The sequence below is a fragment of the Haemorhous mexicanus genome, chromosome 4 (genome assembly GCF_027477595.1).
Source record: "Haemorhous mexicanus isolate bHaeMex1 chromosome 4, bHaeMex1.pri, whole genome shotgun sequence".
In the NCBI taxonomy this organism is placed as follows: domain Eukaryota; kingdom Metazoa; phylum Chordata; class Aves; order Passeriformes; family Fringillidae; genus Haemorhous; species Haemorhous mexicanus.
The window spans coordinates 53,076,863-53,094,576 of record NC_082344.1 but is presented as its reverse complement, the minus strand read 5'-3'; the positions used below and the strand labels follow the sequence as shown (position 1 = coordinate 53,094,576).

The following is a 17,714-nucleotide window of genomic DNA, read 5'->3' as shown; positions in this document are numbered from 1 at the left end:
GATCTCGGCTGGACAGAGATGATCCAGATCTGTCCTGTGCTCAAAGGCGAGGAACACACCCTGCGGCTGTTGCTTGGCGGGGTCTCCGCAGGCCCAGGCGGATGCCAAAGCTGCTCTTCACAGCCTTCTCCCTTCCACGCCCCTCTGCCAAGTGCGAGGTGCCTCAAGGACAGAAAGGAGCGCAGGGAGCCAAAGGGAGATGGGCCACTACCTCACTGGGGGCTCCTGGGGAAGCACTTGGCTTGAGAAGCAAGCCCCTCCCTTCCAATGGCATTTCCCCAAATGCCTCCATTTCCCAGGGAACACCAAGACACACTTGAGAAACCCTGGCAAGGCTGAATTACGCTCTTGCAGCACAGGCACTCCAGCTTGAGTTCATCTTCCTTCCCCTGAGTCTGTTTCCACGTGTCCCTTGTGGCGCGCAGCCCCGGCCCCCTATAAACAAGAGCTGCCCGCTGCCTGTTCAAGTGCCTGAATGCCTGCCTGCGCTCACGGCAGCAAAACCAGGCTGTTCCCAGCCAGGGAGCGGAGCCCTGTTCCCGCAGGAGGCTCTCCTGAGCCCCTTCCCCACTGCGCACGCAGCACTTCTCCTGCCCGCCCAGAATGCTCTTGGCACAGCAGAGCAGAAGCTGGCCAGCTCTGGGCTCAGCTCACCCCAAACACAGCCGCAGGAAGACACAGCGGCTGTTTTGCAGCCATGGCCGAGAGAGATGGGAAGGGTCCCCTGCCTCTGGTCTCGCTTGGTTGGGTTGCTGTCTGTGCCTGAGGCAGGGGCTGCCCGATTCCTCGCCTGTGGGGAGAGCAGAGCCGCCGGAACCGTGGCCAGCGTGCAGGCACTGCCTGACAGCGCTGCGGTCGCTGGGACGGTCACGCCTCTGAGTCTCAGCCATTCCCTGCTGCTGCTGCTGCTTCTCCATTTGCTTTTAGGCACACCCAAAGCTCACTAGCAGGCCACGATGGTGTCTGGTTCTGCCCTCTTCCTGTCCCTGTGTAGGGATGGAGCATTGCTGTGCTTTCAGGAAGCTCTTTGTGAAACCTTCCGGCATTGCAAGCTCCTTTGCCCTCGGAGGATGCTTGCCATGGAATCCCTTACGGCTGGGTTCAGAGCATACTCAAGTTGGCCCTTCTAAAACCCAGGGTCCTTGTCCCCTTCAGCGTGCTCGGCACGACCTTTAACTCCACGCGGCTGTGCAACTGGAGCAGCAGGACAGGGACCTTTGCAGCCTGAGCTGCCCTTGTTCCTCTCTGTCCCTGCACAGAACACAGCGAGGAGGAGAACGGCAGCAGGGCCCTGTGTGTCCCCGGGCTCAGGTTTTGCACCGCTTCAGCTGCACGGAGACGCGGCTCAAGTGAAAAACCAAACTGTTTATTAAGGGAAAGCGAAGCAAAGGGGTGAGCAGGGAGACAAAAAAAGGGAGTGGGCAGGGCCTGAGAGCTGGAGGGAGGGAGCTGCCAACAGGGAGAGAGATGGCAGGAGCTCCTGGAGCTTCCCACAGGCTCAGCTCTGAGCAGCAAGAGCTGTGCCTGGAGCTCCAGCTGGTCCATCCTGCTCTGCAGGTGCTCCCATCTTCAGTGGGAGCTGGAAATCGCCGATGGACGCCGATGGTACATCTGATCCAGCAGAGGAACGAAGTCCTGCAGATCTTCTCTCGAAGGCCAGCTGAATCAGGACGCTGATGCAGGATGGGCTCTCATCTTCCCTGAGGGCTTGGAGAGCTGGAAGAGAGAGGAACGGAGCCAGGGTCAGAGGCCAGATTGAGGGAATCCGAGGAAAGCCTCCTGCCAGGGCCATCCCAGCCGGCTCTTGCCATGGCTTCAGCTGGAAGGTGCCGGCCACGGATCCCCCCCGTTTCCCTGATAGCTCTCCGGGCTCTTCCCCTGCCGTCCCTCGTCCGCACGGGGAGCAGAGCCCTCCACAGCCCGGGCACGGATTGTAGCTCCGGGGCCGGGATTTGCAGCTGCCCCCGGCGGCCCCCGCTGCCACGCAGCTGCGGCTGCCCTGACTCACCCTCGCTGAGGACCTGGAGCTCCTCCTTCTGCCACTTCACGAGCACGCCGGCCAGCCCTGGGAAGACAGAGCCTGTGGCGGCCCCAGGCGGCGCAGCTGCGAGCCACGGGCGCTACCAGCCCTGGGGCCGCACGCCCTCCTCCCCGGGCAGGGCTCCAGCCGGCCCCTGCCCCACCCCGCGGCCCGAGGGCACGGCTGCGGGAGGGCGGCGGCCGCGCCGAAGGTGGGCGGGGCTGCAGCGGCCCGGGCGTGGCTCCCGCTGCCGGGGCAGCAGCCGGGCCGGGGGCAGGGAGGGGCGCCGGACTCACCGATGATCCTGACGGCCGCCCCTCGCACGGGTCTCTGTGGGCTCTGCAGGCGCGGCAGGGCCCAGCGCAGGTGCTCGGCTGCTCGGCTCTCGTCCTGCAGCAGCTGCGGGGAGCGCCGGGAGGGAAGGCTCGGCGCGGGCTCTGCCCCTCGGCCGGGCGCTCCCCACGCCAGGCACCGGCCCAGCCGGCCCGCACGGCCCGGGCCAGCGAGCAGCGTGCGGGGCGCAGGCTGGCGGGCCCAGATGCTGCGCTGGGCAGGGGCACAGCTGCCAGCCCCCCGCCTTGAGCACCGGGAGCAGGGGACTTCTCCAGCCTGCAGCTGGGGCTCCCAGGCTGTCCTTACCAGGCACTCGGCAAACTTCATCTGCTGCCCCTTCAGCAGCAGCTGCTCGAGATCCCTCCTCCTCAGGAAGCGTGCCGCACGAAGCAGGGCTTTGCGAGAGGACTGGAGAATAGCAGAGAGTCGCAGGTGGCACCGGAGCCCGGGGCACGGCACCTGGGTCCCTGTGCCCAGGCCAGGGGAGGACTGGAGCCCGCGAGGCGCCAGGGCAAGAGGCGGCCGAGCCCCCTGCCAGGGATGTGGCAGCATCACACGAACCCTCACCTTGGCCACGTGCAGGTTCTCGTCGTGCCAGCGCAAGAAGAGAGGGAGCAGGCTCTGGCTCACGATTGTCGTGAGAGGATTTTCCCCCTCTTCCGCTACCAGCTCCATCACCTTGCAGAAGAGCTGAATGGAGAGCAGCCGCACCTGGCTGTTGTCCTGCAAGGATAGGAAAAGTCCTAAGCACCAACTACTCCAGGCTCATTGGGGCAAAGGCCCAAAACTGCACAGGGCACAAAGTTTCCAGGCAGCGTCCAGTGCCCTTGGCTGGGGTCACAGAGCCTTACGTTCTCAAAGAGTGGCAGGAGGGACTCAGCCAGGTTCAGGAAGGTGGCGCTGGGTGGCTCGAGGTCTTTGTCCTGGAGCATATCCGTGAGCCCACAGAGGGTCATCCAGACCATCTCTGCATCTGCGTCAGCCAGCTGCTCCACCAGGCGTTGATACAGGCCACATATTCCTCCGGCCTGTGTGCAAGACGAGGCTGTGCTGTGAAGCCGTGACCAACCGCAGCACCAACGGCTGCTTGGGCCACATGGGCAGCTGAAGAGGGAGGCAGGAGAGCTGGGAGCAGCTGCCTCTGCTGCCAAAGCCCAGCCAAGCCCAAAGGTGTGCGCTCCCCAGGCCCACGCTGCCAGCGCGGCTTCAGCCCGTGCCCCCTTCTCACCAGCGAGGGCTCCTTGCGGAGCACCGCAAGGCCTCTGAGCGCCAGGCGCAGCCTGTCCCTGCACTCGCTCGGCAGGTGCCTGGATAGCATCAACAGGGCGCTGGGACCGTGTATGCTCAAGTCCAGGCACTCCAGGAGCTGAAAGGCACAGGAGGGTGGTGTCAGGGGAGCCGGCTGGCAGGAGCCCAGAGCCGCACAGGGCCGGGCCTAGGCAGCAGCGGCCGGCGCGGGCAGCGTCCCAGGCGGCTGCAGCTACGAGAGGCCAGAGAGCTGGGAGGCAGCTCAGCCAGGCAGCGCTGGCCATCAGGCTCACCTCCACAAAGAAGGCCAGGACAGGCAGATGCCAGCGTGGCTGCTTCTCAATGAGCAGGCTGAGCAGGTGCGAGGCCATGTAGGGACACAGGGGGGTCAAGCCATGGCGCATCTCCCTGGCAGGGGAAAAAGGCACCAAGGCCCTGAGCTGGGCGGGCAAACGTCTCCCAGGAGCAGCTCATGGAGGTCTGATCTTTCCCCAGCACTCTGCGAGGGCACATGGGCCCCTTGGGAGGCGGCTGCTCCTGGGCACCCTCCTCTCCCAGCCTCTCCAGTCTGCTCGGCCCTCCCTCCGTGACAAGGCCCTCTCGCTTACAAGCCTGGGGACCGTGTGGGGCACTGCGGGCACGGGGCCCAAATGCTGGCAGTGGTGGCGGGGAGTAGGGGATCTCACCTGGCCAGCAGACCCGCTGCATAGTGCTGCGTGTTGGCACAGAGCAGCTTCTCCCAGACCTGCTTGTGCTCCAGAGCCACCAGCTTCTTGTCAAAGCCCAGTCTGGAGAGCAGAGCCTTCGTGGTCTGCACTGCAAACCTGTGTGCCGAGCAAAGGCCGGGTCACGCTGGGAGCGCTGGCCCTGGCCACAAGGGCGTGGGAAGGACAGGGCGACTGGCACCTGTTGGGCTTGCTGGGAAGGCCGTGTTCCTTCCGGCACGCTCTCCAGAAGCTCTGGGTCTCAACGTCTTCTGGCGTCTGCTCTGTGGTGGTAACAATTTGCAGGAGCAGAGCCACGAACAGCTGGGGAGAGTGGAGCAGAATAGCATAGTGCCACTCAGACATGGGGGCGATCCTCCACAGTGCCAGAGTTGCCTGCAAGAGACAAAGCACACTGAGGCAGTGCCAGGGTATCCATGAGGCAGGGCCCGAGGGGAGACGCAGGGGGAGCACCCAGCCTGCTGCCCCTAGGCCAGCTTTCAGCCCAGGCAGGGAGCTGCAGGGTGGGGAGAGCATGGAGAGCTGCTGGAGAGGCAACCTGGAGGGCGAGCATAGGCCAGCTCCAGAAACTCACAGCCAGGGCAAAGACGGCCTTGTTGTCCCCGCTGCAGGAGAACCCGCCGTACGCTGGCTGCTGCTCTATGGCGGAGAGCAGTGCTGGAAGCACCTCAGCTGCGGCTACTTCGGAGGTGCCGATGGCCCTCCACATCAGCGCGGCGGCTCTGTGGGAGCAGAGCTGTGCGTCAGTACCGTGCCCTGTGCAGCTGCGTTGGGCCGGGAGGGAGCGTGGCAGCAGGCTCAGGAAACAGAGGGGCCTGAGGGTCCTGGTGCTCTCCGCCTGTCTGGCAGACCCCGCTGGACAGGCTGTACAGGGCGAGGGGCCCTACGGGCCCGTGAGCACCGAGCTCTCGAGGCAGTTGTGCCCTGTACCTGTCACATGTTGGAGCACAGTGCAGGAGGCTCCTCACCACCTGGGCAGGGTGTTCTTCGGTCAGGCTGAGGATTTCCATTTGCAGCCCGGCGTCCACGGTGATACAGGTAGTGAGTCTCTGAAGGATGTCACTCACCGCGGCTAGCACCTGGAGGAAGCGGCATGGAGAAGACTTGGAATGCTGCCCAAGGGAGCAACTTCCCCAGCTTCCCCCAAGAAGTGCTTGCCTTCCCTGCCCACTGTGATGGGGCAGAAGGGGCCCAGTGCACATGGCCTGAGGGGCTGCGTGATCCTGGGAGGCCTTCAGCCCTGCCCCCAGGCTGCTTACATGCTGTGGAGAAGAAACACCCATCTGGAAAAACTCCAGAGTGGGCCCAGGACTCACATTCAGCATGGGCATGGCCTCAGTCTCTGGGATGCCCTCGAGGTGGGTGTAAGTGGTGGCCATGCCCTCCGCCAGGGCCATGTCAGCCTCCGCCCAGCCCTCGGCCGTTTCCAACTCCGAGACTGTTGTGAACTCTGAGGATGCTGTGCTGGCAGCATCCTCTGCCCGCAGCTCGCTGGGCCCGGAGTCGGGCTCGGCCGTGCCCTCGGTGGTGGGGCCGCTGGTCTTTCTGCGCCGAAGGCGCAGGAACCTCCGCAGTGTCTGCAGCAGAAGGAAGGGGCGGGAAGAGAGGGACGTTACATGGTCTGCTCCGAGCGTGGAGCCAGGCTGAGCAGTGCCAGGAGGCCCGGCTCAGGTGGGGATGGCCGCAGGTACCTGGGCTGCTCTGCGGAAGCTGCCACGGGGGGGGTCCTGCACTTGAGCCTGCTCCTTGGCTGCATCTGGCGAAGAGTGAGCGCACAGCCAGAGCTGAGGCGTCGTGGGAGAGGCCGGAGAACACAGCCCAGCCCTGCACTCCCCCAGCAGGGACAGCCCTCTGGGTTTCCAAGGGATGGAGCACGGCCATCGGGGGGCAGGCCCGGCCCCTGTCCCATCCCGTCCGTGGGTATGTCCACAGGAATGGGTTGGGATGGGATGGGATGGGATGAGATGGGATGGGATGGGATGGGATGGGATGGGATGGGATGGGATGGGATGGGATGGGATTGGGCCAGGCCGGCCTCAGGTACCGGCCCTGCGGCCCGGCTCTGCCACTCACCATCCTGCAGCGGCCGCAACTGCTCCGGCTCTGCAGGCTGCTCCTCTGGGGCAGCTGCAGGACCATTCCTTTTCTTCCCCTGAAGCCCCTTGAGCAGGCTGAGCATTCTGCCTGCCATCCTTCTGTCTGACCTCGAGGGCACCTTCGAGACAGATGCCTCAGCAAGGTCAGAGTCAGGAAGTGCTGCAGTCGTGCCTTGCAGGCACCTGCAACAGAGGGGCCTCAGGAAGGCTACAGGACAGCAAGTCCTGAACTCGGTTCTCGAGGGCTCCTGCCACAATCACAGGAGACTCCTCGCGCGTGACCGAGGTCGCCAAGTCCCACGGCCTGGCCACGAGGGCACCGGCCGCAGGGCTGGGATGTGCCTCGATAAAGCTCCGAGTCCCTGAATCCCGAGGTCTGGCCGTGAGGCCAGCCGCAGGAGGAATGCCTCGGAAAAGCTCCGGGTCAGCAACGAACAAGCAGGCTGTGGGGGGACGCCTCACAGCACCGCTCTGTCACGTCCTGTCCCGTCGCGCGCACCGAGCACTCTGGCGTGGCCGTGCTGCTGCCAGCGCCTATGTCAGCGCGTGTCACAAAGGGCTGCTCAGACACGCTGTCCCTTTCGGTGACACCGTGAACCTTCTTCTCCGTGTCACAAAGGGACACGCTGCCACGTGCCCTGGGGCCACGCCCTCCCCACCCAAGGTGCCCCCAGTTCGAAGGAATCCGTTGTCCCAAGTGTCCAACATAGCCCAGGACACACCAAGACCCACCAAGTGCTCAGGGAAGGGCTCTCCGCGGTGCCCAGCCCGCACAGCCCAGCTGGGTGCCGGCCCTGGAGCAGAGCAGCTTCCAGCAAGCAAGAGGCAAACGCATCTTGCCAAGAGTTAAAACACACCAAATAGGGAAGATGGCATTAATGTGTGCATAAAGGCCTTTGAATTCACAGCTCTCAGAGAGATATTAGGGGATCTCGGCTGGACAGAGATGATCCAGATCTGTCCTGTGCTCAAAGGCGAGGAACACACCCTGCGGCTGTTGCTTGGCGGGGTCTCCGCAGGCCCAGGCGGATGCCAAAGCTGCTCTTCACAGCCTTCTCCCTTCCACGCCCCTCTGCCAAGTGCGAGGTGCCTCAAGGACAGAAAGGAGCGCAGGGAGCCAAAGGGAGATGGGCCACTACCTCACTGGGGGCTCCTGGGGAAGCACTTGGCTTGAGAAGCAAGCCCCTCCCTTCCAATGGCATTTCCCCAAATGCCTCCATTTCCCAGGGAACACCAAGACACACTTGAGAAACCCTGGCAAGGCTGAATTACGCTCTTGCAGCACAGGCACTCCAGCTTGAGTTCATCTTCCTTCCCCTGAGTCTGTTTCCACGTGTCCCTTGTGGCGCGCAGCCCCGGCCCCCTATAAACAAGAGCTGCCCGCTGCCTGTTCAAGTGCCTGAATGCCTGCCTGCGCTCACGGCAGCAAAACCAGGCTGTTCCCAGCCAGGGAGCGGAGCCCTGTTCCCGCAGGAGGCTCTCCTGAGCCCCTTCCCCACTGCGCACGCAGCACTTCTCCTGCCCGCCCAGAATGCTCTTGGCACAGCAGAGCAGAAGCTGGCCAGCTCTGGGCTCAGCTCACCCCAAACACAGCCGCAGGAAGACACAGCGGCTGTTTTGCAGCCATGGCCGAGAGAGATGGGAAGGGTCCCCTGCCTCTGGTCTCGCTTGGTTGGGTTGCTGTCTGTGCCTGAGGCAGGGGCTGCCCGATTCCTCGCCTGTGGGGAGAGCAGAGCCGCCGGAACCGTGGCCAGCGTGCAGGCACTGCCTGACAGCGCTGCGGTCGCTGGGACGGTCACGCCTCTGAGTCTCAGCCATTCCCTGCTGCTGCTGCTGCTTCTCCATTTGCTTTTAGGCACACCCAAAGCTCACTAGCAGGCCACGATGGTGTCTGGTTCTGCCCTCTTCCTGTCCCTGTGTAGGGATGGAGCATTGCTGTGCTTTCAGGAAGCTCTTTGTGAAACCTTCCGGCATTGCAAGCTCCTTTGCCCTCGGAGGATGCTTGCCATGGAATCCCTTACGGCTGGGTTCAGAGCATACTCAAGTTGGCCCTTCTAAAACCCAGGGTCCTTGTCCCCTTCAGCGTGCTCGGCACGACCTTTAACTCCACGCGGCTGTGCAACTGGAGCAGCAGGACAGGGACCTTTGCAGCCTGAGCTGCCCTTGTTCCTCTCTGTCCCTGCACAGAACACAGCGAGGAGGAGAACGGCAGCAGGGCCCTGTGTGTCCCCGGGCTCAGGTTTTGCACCGCTTCAGCTGCACGGAGACGCGGCTCAAGTGAAAAACCAAACTGTTTATTAAGGGAAAGCGAAGCAAAGGGGTGAGCAGGGAGACATAAAAAGGGAGTGGGCAGGGCCTGAGAGCTGGAGGGAGGGAGCTGCCAACAGGGAGAGAGATGGCAGGAGCTCCTGGAGCTTCCCACAGGCTCAGCTCTGAGCAGCAAGAGCTGTGCCTGGAGCTCCAGCTGGTCCATCCTGCTCTGCAGGTGCTCCCATCTTCAGTGGGAGCTGGAAATCGCCGATGGACGCCGATGGTACATCTGATCCAGCAGAGGAACGAAGTCCTGCAGATCTTCTCTCGAAGGCCAGCTGAATCAGGACGCTGATGCAGGATGGGCTCTCATCTTCCCTGAGGGCTTGGAGAGCTGGAAGAGAGAGGAACGGAGCCAGGGTCAGAGGCCAGATTGAGGGAATCCGAGGAAAGCCTCCTGCCAGGGCCATCCCAGCCGGCTCTTGCCATGGCTTCAGCCGGAAGGTGCCGGCCACGGATCCCCCCCGTTTCCCTGATAGCTCTCCGGGCTCTTCCCCTGCCGTCCCTCGTCCGCACGGGGAGCAGAGCCCTCCACAGCCCGGGCACGGATTGTAGCTCCGGGGCCGGGATTTGCAGCTGCCCCCGGCGGCCTCCGCTGCCACGCAGCTGCGGCTGCCCTGACTCACCCTCGCTGAGGACCTGGAGCTCCTCCTTCTGCCACTTCACGAGCACGCCGGCCAGCCCTGGGAAGACAGAGCCTGTGGCGGCCCCAGGCGGCGCAGCTGCGAGCCACGGGCGCTACCAGCCCTGGGGCCGCACGCCCTCCTCCCCGGGCAGGGCTCCAGCCGGCCCCTGCCCCACCCCGCGGCCCGAGGGCACGGCTGCGGGAGGGCGGCGGCCGCGCCGAAGGTGGGCGGGGCTGCAGCGGCCCGGGCGTGGCTCCCGCTGCCGGGGCAGCAGCCGGGCCGGGGGCAGGGAGGGGCGCCGGACTCACCGATGATCCTGACGGCCGCCCCTCGCACGGGTCTCTGTGGGCTCTGCAGGCGCGGCAGGGCCCAGCGCAGGTGCTCGGCTGCTCGGCTCTCGTCCTGCAGCAGCTGCGGGGAGCGCCGGGAGGGAAGGCTCGGCGTGGGCTCTGCCCCTCGGCCGGGCGCTCCCCACGCCAGGCACCGGCCCAGCCGGCCCGCACGGCCCGGGCCAGCGAGCAGCGTGCGGGGCGCAGGCTGGCGGGCCCAGATGCTGCGCTGGGCAGGGGCACAGCTGCCAGCCCCCCGCCTTGAGCACCGGGAGCAGGGGACTTCTCCAGCCTGCAGCTGGGGCTCCCAGGCTGTCCTTACCAGGCACTCGGCAAACTTCATCTGCTGCCCCTTCAGCAGCAGCTGCTCGAGATCCCTCCTCCTCAGGAAGCGTGCCGCACGAAGCAGGGCTTTGCGAGAGGACTGGAGAATAGCAGAGAGCTACAGGTGGCACCGGAGCCCGGGGCACGGCACCTGGGTCCCTGTGCCCAGGCCAGGGGAGGACTGGAGCCCGCGAGGCGCCAGGGCAAGAGGCGGCCGAGCCCCCTGCCAGGGATGTGGCAGCATCACACGAACCCTCACCTTGGCCACGTGCAGGTTCTCGTCGTGCCAGCGCAAGAAGAGAGGGAGCAGGCTCTGGCTCACGATTGTCGTGAGAGGATTTTCCCCCTCTTCCGCTACCAGCTCCATCACCTTGCAGAAGAGCTGAATGGAGAGCAGCCGCACCTGGCTGTTGTCCTGCAAGGATAGGAAAAGTCCTAAGCACCAACTACTCCAGGCTCATTGGGGCAAAGGCCCAAAACTGCACAGGGCACAAAGTTTCCAGGCAGCGTCCAGTGCCCTTGGCTGGGGTCACAGAGCCTTACGTTCTCAAAGAGTGGCAGGAGGGACTCAGCCAGGTTCAGGAAGGTGGCGCTGGGTGGCTCGAGGTCTTTGTCCTGGAGCATATCCGTGAGCCCACAGAGGGTCATCCAGACCATCTCTGCATCTGCGTCAGCCAGCTGCTCCACCAGGCGTTGATACAGGCCACATATTCCTCCGGCCTGTGTGCAAGACGAGGCTGTGCTGTGAAGCCGTGACCAACCGCAGCACCAACGGCTGCTTGGGCCACTTGGGCAGCTGAAGAGGGAGGCAGGAGAGCTGGGAGCAGCTGCCTCTGCTGCCAAAGCCCAGCCAAGCCCAAAGGTGTGCGCTCCCCAGGCCCACGCTGCCAGCGCGGCTTCAGCCCGTGCCCCCTTCTCACCAGCGAGGGCTCCTTGCGGAGCACCGCAAGGCCTCTGAGCGCCAGGCGCAGCCTGTCCCTGCACTCGCTCGGCAGGTGCCTGGATAGCATCAACAGGGCGCTGGGACCGTGTATGCTCAAGTCCAGGCACTCCAGGAGCTGAAAGGCACAGGAGGGCGGTGTCAAGGGAGCCGGCTGGCAGGAGCCCAGAGCCGCACAGGGCCGGGCCTAGGCAGCAGCGGCCGGCGCGGGCAGCGTCCCAGGCGGCTGCAGCTACGAGAGGCCAGAGAGCTGGGAGGCAGCTCAGCCAGGCAGCGCTGGCCATCAGGCTCACCTCCACAAAGAAGGCCAGGACAGGCAGATGCCAGCGTGGCTGCTTCTCAATGAGCAGGCTGAGCAGGTGCGAGGCCATGTAGGGACACAGGGGGGTCAAGCCATGGCGCATCTCCCTGGCAGGGGAAAAAGGCACCAAGGCCCTGAGCTGGGCGGGCAAACGTCTCCCAGGAGCAGCTCATGGAGGTCTGATCTTTCCCCAGCACTCTGCGAGGGCACATGGGCCCCTTGGGAGGCGGCTGCTCCTGGGCACCCTCCTCTCCCAGCCTCTCCAGTCTGCTCGGCCCTCCCTCCGTGACAAGGCCCTCTCGCTTACAAGCCTGGGGACCGTGTGGGGCACTGCGGGCACGGGGCCCAAATGCTGGCAGTGGTGGCGGGGAGTAGGGGATCTCACCTGGCCAGCAGACCCGCTGCATAGTGCTGCGTGTTGGCACAGAGCAGCTTCTCCCAGACCTGCTTGTGCTCCAGAGCCACCAGCTTCTTGTCAAAGCCCAGTCTGGAGAGCAGAGCCTTCGTGGTCTGCACTGCAAACCTGTGTGCCGAGCAAAGGCCGGGTCACGCTGGGAGCGCTGGCCCTGGCCACAAGGGCGTGGGAAGGACAGGGCGACTGGCACCTGTTGGGCTTGCTGGGAAGGCCGTGTTCCTTCCGGCACGCTCTCCAGAAGCTCTGGGTCTCAACGTCTTCTGGCGTCTGCTCTGTGGTGGTAACAATTTGCAGGAGCAGAGCCACGAACAGCTGGGGAGAGTGGAGCAGAATAGCATAGTGCCACTCAGACATGGGGGCGATCCTCCACAGTGCCAGAGTTGCCTGCAAGAGACAAAGCACACTGAGGCAGTGCCAGGGTATCCATGAGGCAGGGCCCGAGGGGAGACGCAGGGGGAGCACCCAGCCTGCTGCCCCTAGGCCAGCTTTCAGCCCAGGCAGGGAGCTGCAGGGTGGGGAGAGCATGGAGAGCTGCTGGAGAGGCAACCTGGAGGGCGAGCATAGGCCAGCTCCAGAAACTCACAGCCAGGGCAAAGACGGCCTTGTTGTCCCCGCTGCAGGAGAACCCGCCGTACGCTGGCTGCTGCTCTATGGCGGAGAGCAGTGCTGGAAGCACCTCAGCTGCGGCTACTTCGGAGGTGCCGATGGCCCTCCACATCAGCGCGGCGGCTCTGTGGGAGCAGAGCTGTGCGTCAGTACCGTGCCCCGTGCAGCTGCGTTGGGCCGGGAGGGAGCGTGGCAGCAGGCTCAGGAAACAGAGGGGCCTGAGGGTCCTGGTGCTCTCCGCCTGTCTGGCAGACCCCGCTGGACAGGCTGTACAGGGCGAGGGGCCCTACGGGCCCGTGAGCACCGAGCTCTCGAGGCAGTTGTGCCCTGTACCTGTCACATGTTGGAGCACAGTGCAGGAGGCTCCTCACCACCTGGGCAGGGTGTTCTTCGGTCAGGCTGAGGATTTCCATTTGCAGCCCGGCGTCCACGGTGATACAGGTAGTGAGTCTCTGAAGGATGTCACTCACCGCGGCTAGCACCTGGAGGAAGCGGCATGGAGAAGACTTGGAATGCTGCCCAAGGGAGCAACTTCCCCAGCTTCCCCCAAGAAGTGCTTGCCTTCCCTGCCCACTGTGATGGGGCAGAAGGGGCCCAGTGCACATGGCCTGAGGGGCTGCGTGATCCTGGGAGGCCTTCAGCCCTGCCCCCAGGCTGCTTACATGCTGTGGAGAAGAAACACCCATCTGGAAAAACTCCAGAGTGGGCCCAGGACTCACATTCAGCATGGGCATGGCCTCAGTCTCTGGGATGCCCTCGAGGTGGGTGTAAGTGGTGGCCATGCCCTCCGCCAGGGCCATGTCAGCCTCCGCCCAGCCCTCGGCCGTTTCCAACTCCGAGACTGTTGTGAACTCTGAGGATGCTGTGCTGGCAGCATCCTCTGCCCGCAGCTCGCTGGGCCCGGAGTCGGGCTCGGCCGTGCCCTCGGTGGTGGGGCCGCTGGTCTTTCTGCGCCGAAGGCGCAGGAACCTCCGCAGTGTCTGCAGCAGAAGGAAGGGGCGGGAAGAGAGGGACGTTACATGGTCTGCTCCGAGCGTGGAGCCAGGCTGAGCAGTGCCAGGAGGCCCGGCTCAGGTGGGGATGGCCGCAGGTACCTGGGCTGCTCTGCGGAAGCTGCCACGGGGGGGGTCCTGCACTTGAGCCTGCTCCTTGGCTGCATCTGGCGAAGAGTGAGCGCACAGCCAGAGCTGAGGCGTCGTGGGAGAGGCCGGAGAACACAGCCCAGCCCTGCACTCCCCCAGCAGGGACAGCCCTCTGGGTTTCCAAGGGATGGAGCACGGCCATCGGGGGGCAGGCCCGGCCCCTGTCCCATCCCGTCCGTGGGTATGTCCACAGGAATGGGTTGGGATGGGATGGGATGGGATGAGATGGGATGGGATGGGATGGGATGGGATGGGATGGGATGGGATGGGATGGGATGGGATGGGATGGGATGGGATTGGGCCAGGCCGGCCTCAGGTACCGGCCCTGCGGCCCGGCTCTGCCACTCACCATCCTGCAGCGGCCGCAACTGCTCCGGCTCTGCAGGCTGCTCCTCTGGGGCAGCTGCAGGACCATTCCTTTTCTTCCCCTGAAGCCCCTTGAGCAGGCTGAGCATTCTGCCTGCCATCCTTCTGTCTGACCTCGAGGGCACCTTCGAGACAGATGCCTCAGCAAGGTCAGAGTCAGGAAGTGCTGCAGTCGTGCCTTGCAGGCACCTGCAACAGAGGGGCCTCAGGAAGGCTACAGGACAGCAAGTCCTGAACTCGGTTCTCGAGGGCTCCTGCCACAATCACAGGAGACTCCTCGCGCGTGACCGAGGTCGCCAAGTCCCACGGCCTGGCCACGAGGGCACCGGCCGCAGGGCTGGGATGTGCCTCGATAAAGCTCCGAGTCCCTGAATCCCGAGGTCTGGCCGTGAGGCCAGCCGCAGGAGGAATGCCTCGGAAAAGCTCCGGGTCAGCAACGAACAAGCAGGCTGTGGGGGGACGCCTCACAGCACCGCTCTGTCACGTCCTGTCCCGTCGCGCGCACCGAGCACTCTGGCGTGGCCGTGCTGCTGCCAGCGCCTATGTCAGCGCGTGTCACAAAGGGCTGCTCAGACACGCTGTCCCTTTCGGTGACACCGTGAACCTTCTTCTCCGTGTCACAAAGGGACACGCTGCCACGTGCCCTGGGGCCACGCCCTCCCCACCCAAGGTGCCCCCAGTTCGAAGGAATCCGTTGTCCCAAGTGTCCAACATAGCCCAGGACACACCAAGACCCACCAAGTGCTCAGGGAAGGGCTCTCCGCGGTGCCCAGCCCGCACAGCCCAGCTGGGTGCCGGCCCTGGAGCAGAGCAGCTTCCAGCAAGCAAGAGGCAAACGCATCTTGCCAAGAGTTAAAACACACCAAATAGGGAAGATGGCATTAATGTGTGCATAAAGGCCTTTGAATTCACAGCTCTCAGAGAGATATTAGGGGATCTCGGCTGGACAGAGATGATCCAGATCTGTCCTGTGCTCAAAGGCGAGGAACACACCCTGCGGCTGTTGCTTGGCGGGGTCTCCGCAGGCCCAGGCGGATGCCAAAGCTGCTCTTCACAGCCTTCTCCCTTCCACGCCCCTCTGCCAAGTGCGAGGTGCCTCAAGGACAGAAAGGAGCGCAGGGAGCCAAAGGGAGATGGGCCACTACCTCACTGGGGGCTCCTGGGGAAGCACTTGGCTTGAGAAGCAAGCCCCTCCCTTCCAATGGCATTTCCCCAAATGCCTCCATTTCCCAGGGAACACCAAGACACACTTGAGAAACCCTGGCAAGGCTGAATTACGCTCTTGCAGCACAGGCACTCCAGCTTGAGTTCATCTTCCTTCCCTGAGTCTGTTTCCACGTGTCCCTTGTGGCGCGCAGCCCCGGCCCCCTATAAACAAGAGCTGCCCGCTGCCTGTTCAAGTGCCTGAATGCCTGCCTGCGCTCACGGCAGCAAAACCAGGCTGTTCCCAGCCAGGGAGCGGAGCCCTGTTCCCGCAGGAGGCTCTCCTGAGCCCCTTCCCCACTGCGCACGCAGCACTTCTCCTGCCCGCCCAGAATGCTCTTGGCACAGCAGAGCAGAAGCTGGCCAGCTCTGGGCTCAGCTCACCCCAAACACAGCCGCAGGAAGACACAGCGGCTGTTTTGCAGCCATGGCCGAGAGAGATGGGAAGGGTCCCCTGCCTCTGGTCTCGCTTGGTTGGGTTGCTGTCTGTGCCTGAGGCAGGGGCTGCCCGATTCCTCGCCTGTGGGGAGAGCAGAGCCGCCGGAACCGTGGCCAGCGTGCAGGCACTGCCTGACAGCGCTGCGGTCGCTGGGACGGTCACGCCTCTGAGTCTCAGCCATTCCCTGCTGCTGCTGCTGCTTCTCCATTTGCTTTTAGGCACACCCAAAGCTCACTAGCAGGCCACGATGGTGTCTGGTTCTGCCCTCTTCCTGTCCCTGTGTAGGGATGGAGCATTGCTGTGCTTTCAGGAAGCTCTTTGTGAAACCTTCCGGCATTGCAAGCTCCTTTGCCCTCGGAGGATGCTTGCCATGGAATCCCTTACGGCTGGGTTCAGAGCATACTCAAGTTGGCCCTTCTAAAACCCAGGGTCCTTGTCCCCTTCAGCGTGCTCGGCACGACCTTTAACTCCACGCGGCTGTGCAACTGGAGCAGCAGGACAGGGACCTTTGCAGCCTGAGCTGCCCTTGTTCCTCTCTGTCCCTGCACAGAACACAGCGAGGAGGAGAACGGCAGCAGGGCCCTGTGTGTCCCCGGGCTCAGGTTTTGCACCGCTTCAGCTGCACGGAGACGCGGCTCAAGTGAAAAACCAAACTGTTTATTAAGGGAAAGCGAAGCAAAGGGGTGAGCAGGGAGACATAAAAAGGGAGTGGGCAGGGCCTGAGAGCTGGAGGGAGGGAGCTGCCAACAGGGAGAGAGATGGCAGGAGCTCCTGGAGCTTCCCACAGGCTCAGCTCTGAGCAGCAAGAGCTGTGCCTGGAGCTCCAGCTGGTCCATCCTGCTCTGCAGGTGCTCCCATCTTCAGTGGGAGCTGGAAATCGCCGATGGACGCCGATGGTACATCTGATCCAGCAGAGGAACGAAGTCCTGCAGATCTTCTCTCGAAGGCCAGCTGAATCAGGACGCTGATGCAGGATGGGCTCTCATCTTCCCTGAGGGCTTGGAGAGCTGGAAGAGAGAGGAACGGAGCCAGGGTCAGAGGCCAGATTGAGGGAATCCGAGGAAAGCCTCCTGCCAGGGCCATCCCAGCCGGCTCTTGCCATGGCTTCAGCCGGAAGGTGCCGGCCACGGATCCCCCCCGTTTCCCTGATAGCTCTCCGGGCTCTTCCCCTGCCGTCCCTCGTCCGCACGGGGAGCAGAGCCCTCCACAGCCCGGGCACGGATTGTAGCTCCGGGGCCGGGATTTGCAGCTGCCCCCGGCGGCCTCCGCTGCCACGCAGCTGCGGCTGCCCTGACTCACCCTCGCTGAGGACCTGGAGCTCCTCCTTTCTTGCCACTTCACGAGCACGCCGGCCAGCCCTGGGAAGACAGAGCCTGTGGCGGCCCCAGGCGGCGCAGCTGCGAGCCACGGGCGCTACCAGCCCTGGGGCCGCACGCCCTCCTCCCCGGGCAGGGCTCCAGCCGGCCCCTGCCCCACCCCGCGGCCCGAGGGCACGGCTGCGGGAGGGCGGCGGCCGCGCCGAAGGTGGGCGGGGCTGCAGCGGCCCGGGCGTGGCTCCCGCTGCCGGGGCAGCAGCCGGGCCGGGGGCAGGGAGGGGCGCCGGACTCACCGATGATCCTGACGGCCGCCCCTCGCACGGGTCTCTGTGGGCTCTGCAGGCGCGGCAGGGCCCAGCGCAGGTGCTCGGCTGCTCGGCTCTCGTCCTGCAGCAGCTGCGGGGAGCGCCGGGAGGGAAGGCTCGGCGTGGGCTCTGCCCCTCGGCCGGGCGCTCCCCACGCCAGGCACCGGCCCAGCCGGCCCGCACGGCCCGGGCCAGCGAGCAGCGTGCGGGGCGCAGGCTGGCGGGCCCAGATGCTGCGCTGGGCAGGGGCACAGCTGCCAGCCCCCCGCCTTGAGCACCGGGAGCAGGGGACTTCTCCAGCCTGCAGCTGGGGCTCCCAGGCTGTCCTTACCAGGCACTCGGCAAACTTCATCTGCTGCCCCTTCAGCAGCAGCTGCTCGAGATCCCTCCTCCTCAGGAAGCGTGCCGCACGAAGCAGGGCTTTGCGAGAGGACTGGAGAATAGCAGAGAGCTACAGGTGGCACCGGAGCCCGGGGCACGGCACCTGGGTCCCTGTGCCCAGGCCAGGGGAGGACTGGAGCCCGCGAGGCGCCAGGGCAAGAGGCGGCCGAGCCCCCTGCCAGGGATGTGGCAGCATCACACGAACCCTCACCTTGGCCACGTGCAGGTTCTCGTCGTGCCAGCGCAAGAAGAGAGGGAGCAGGCTCTGGCTCACGATTGTCGTGAGAGG

At 64.6% G+C, this 17,714-nt stretch overlaps 2 long non-coding RNA genes across 2 annotated transcripts; both read right to left on the bottom strand.

Annotated features, from left to right (window-relative positions):
- Positions 1 to 1,345: 1,345 nt before the first annotated feature.
- On the bottom strand, positions 1,346 to 2,204 carry LOC132326941 (uncharacterized). Its single transcript, XR_009486379.1, has 2 exons — positions 2,009 to 2,204; positions 1,346 to 1,716 (listed from the first exon to the last, which is right to left on the bottom strand). It is a non-coding gene; the product is annotated as an uncharacterized LOC132326941 (long non-coding RNA).
- Positions 2,205 to 8,695: 6,491 nt separating this feature from the next.
- On the bottom strand, positions 8,696 to 9,554 carry LOC132326940 (uncharacterized). Its single transcript, XR_009486378.1, has 2 exons — positions 9,359 to 9,554; positions 8,696 to 9,066 (listed from the first exon to the last, which is right to left on the bottom strand). It is a non-coding gene; the product is annotated as an uncharacterized LOC132326940 (long non-coding RNA).
- Positions 9,555 to 17,714: the final 8,160 nt, after the last annotated feature.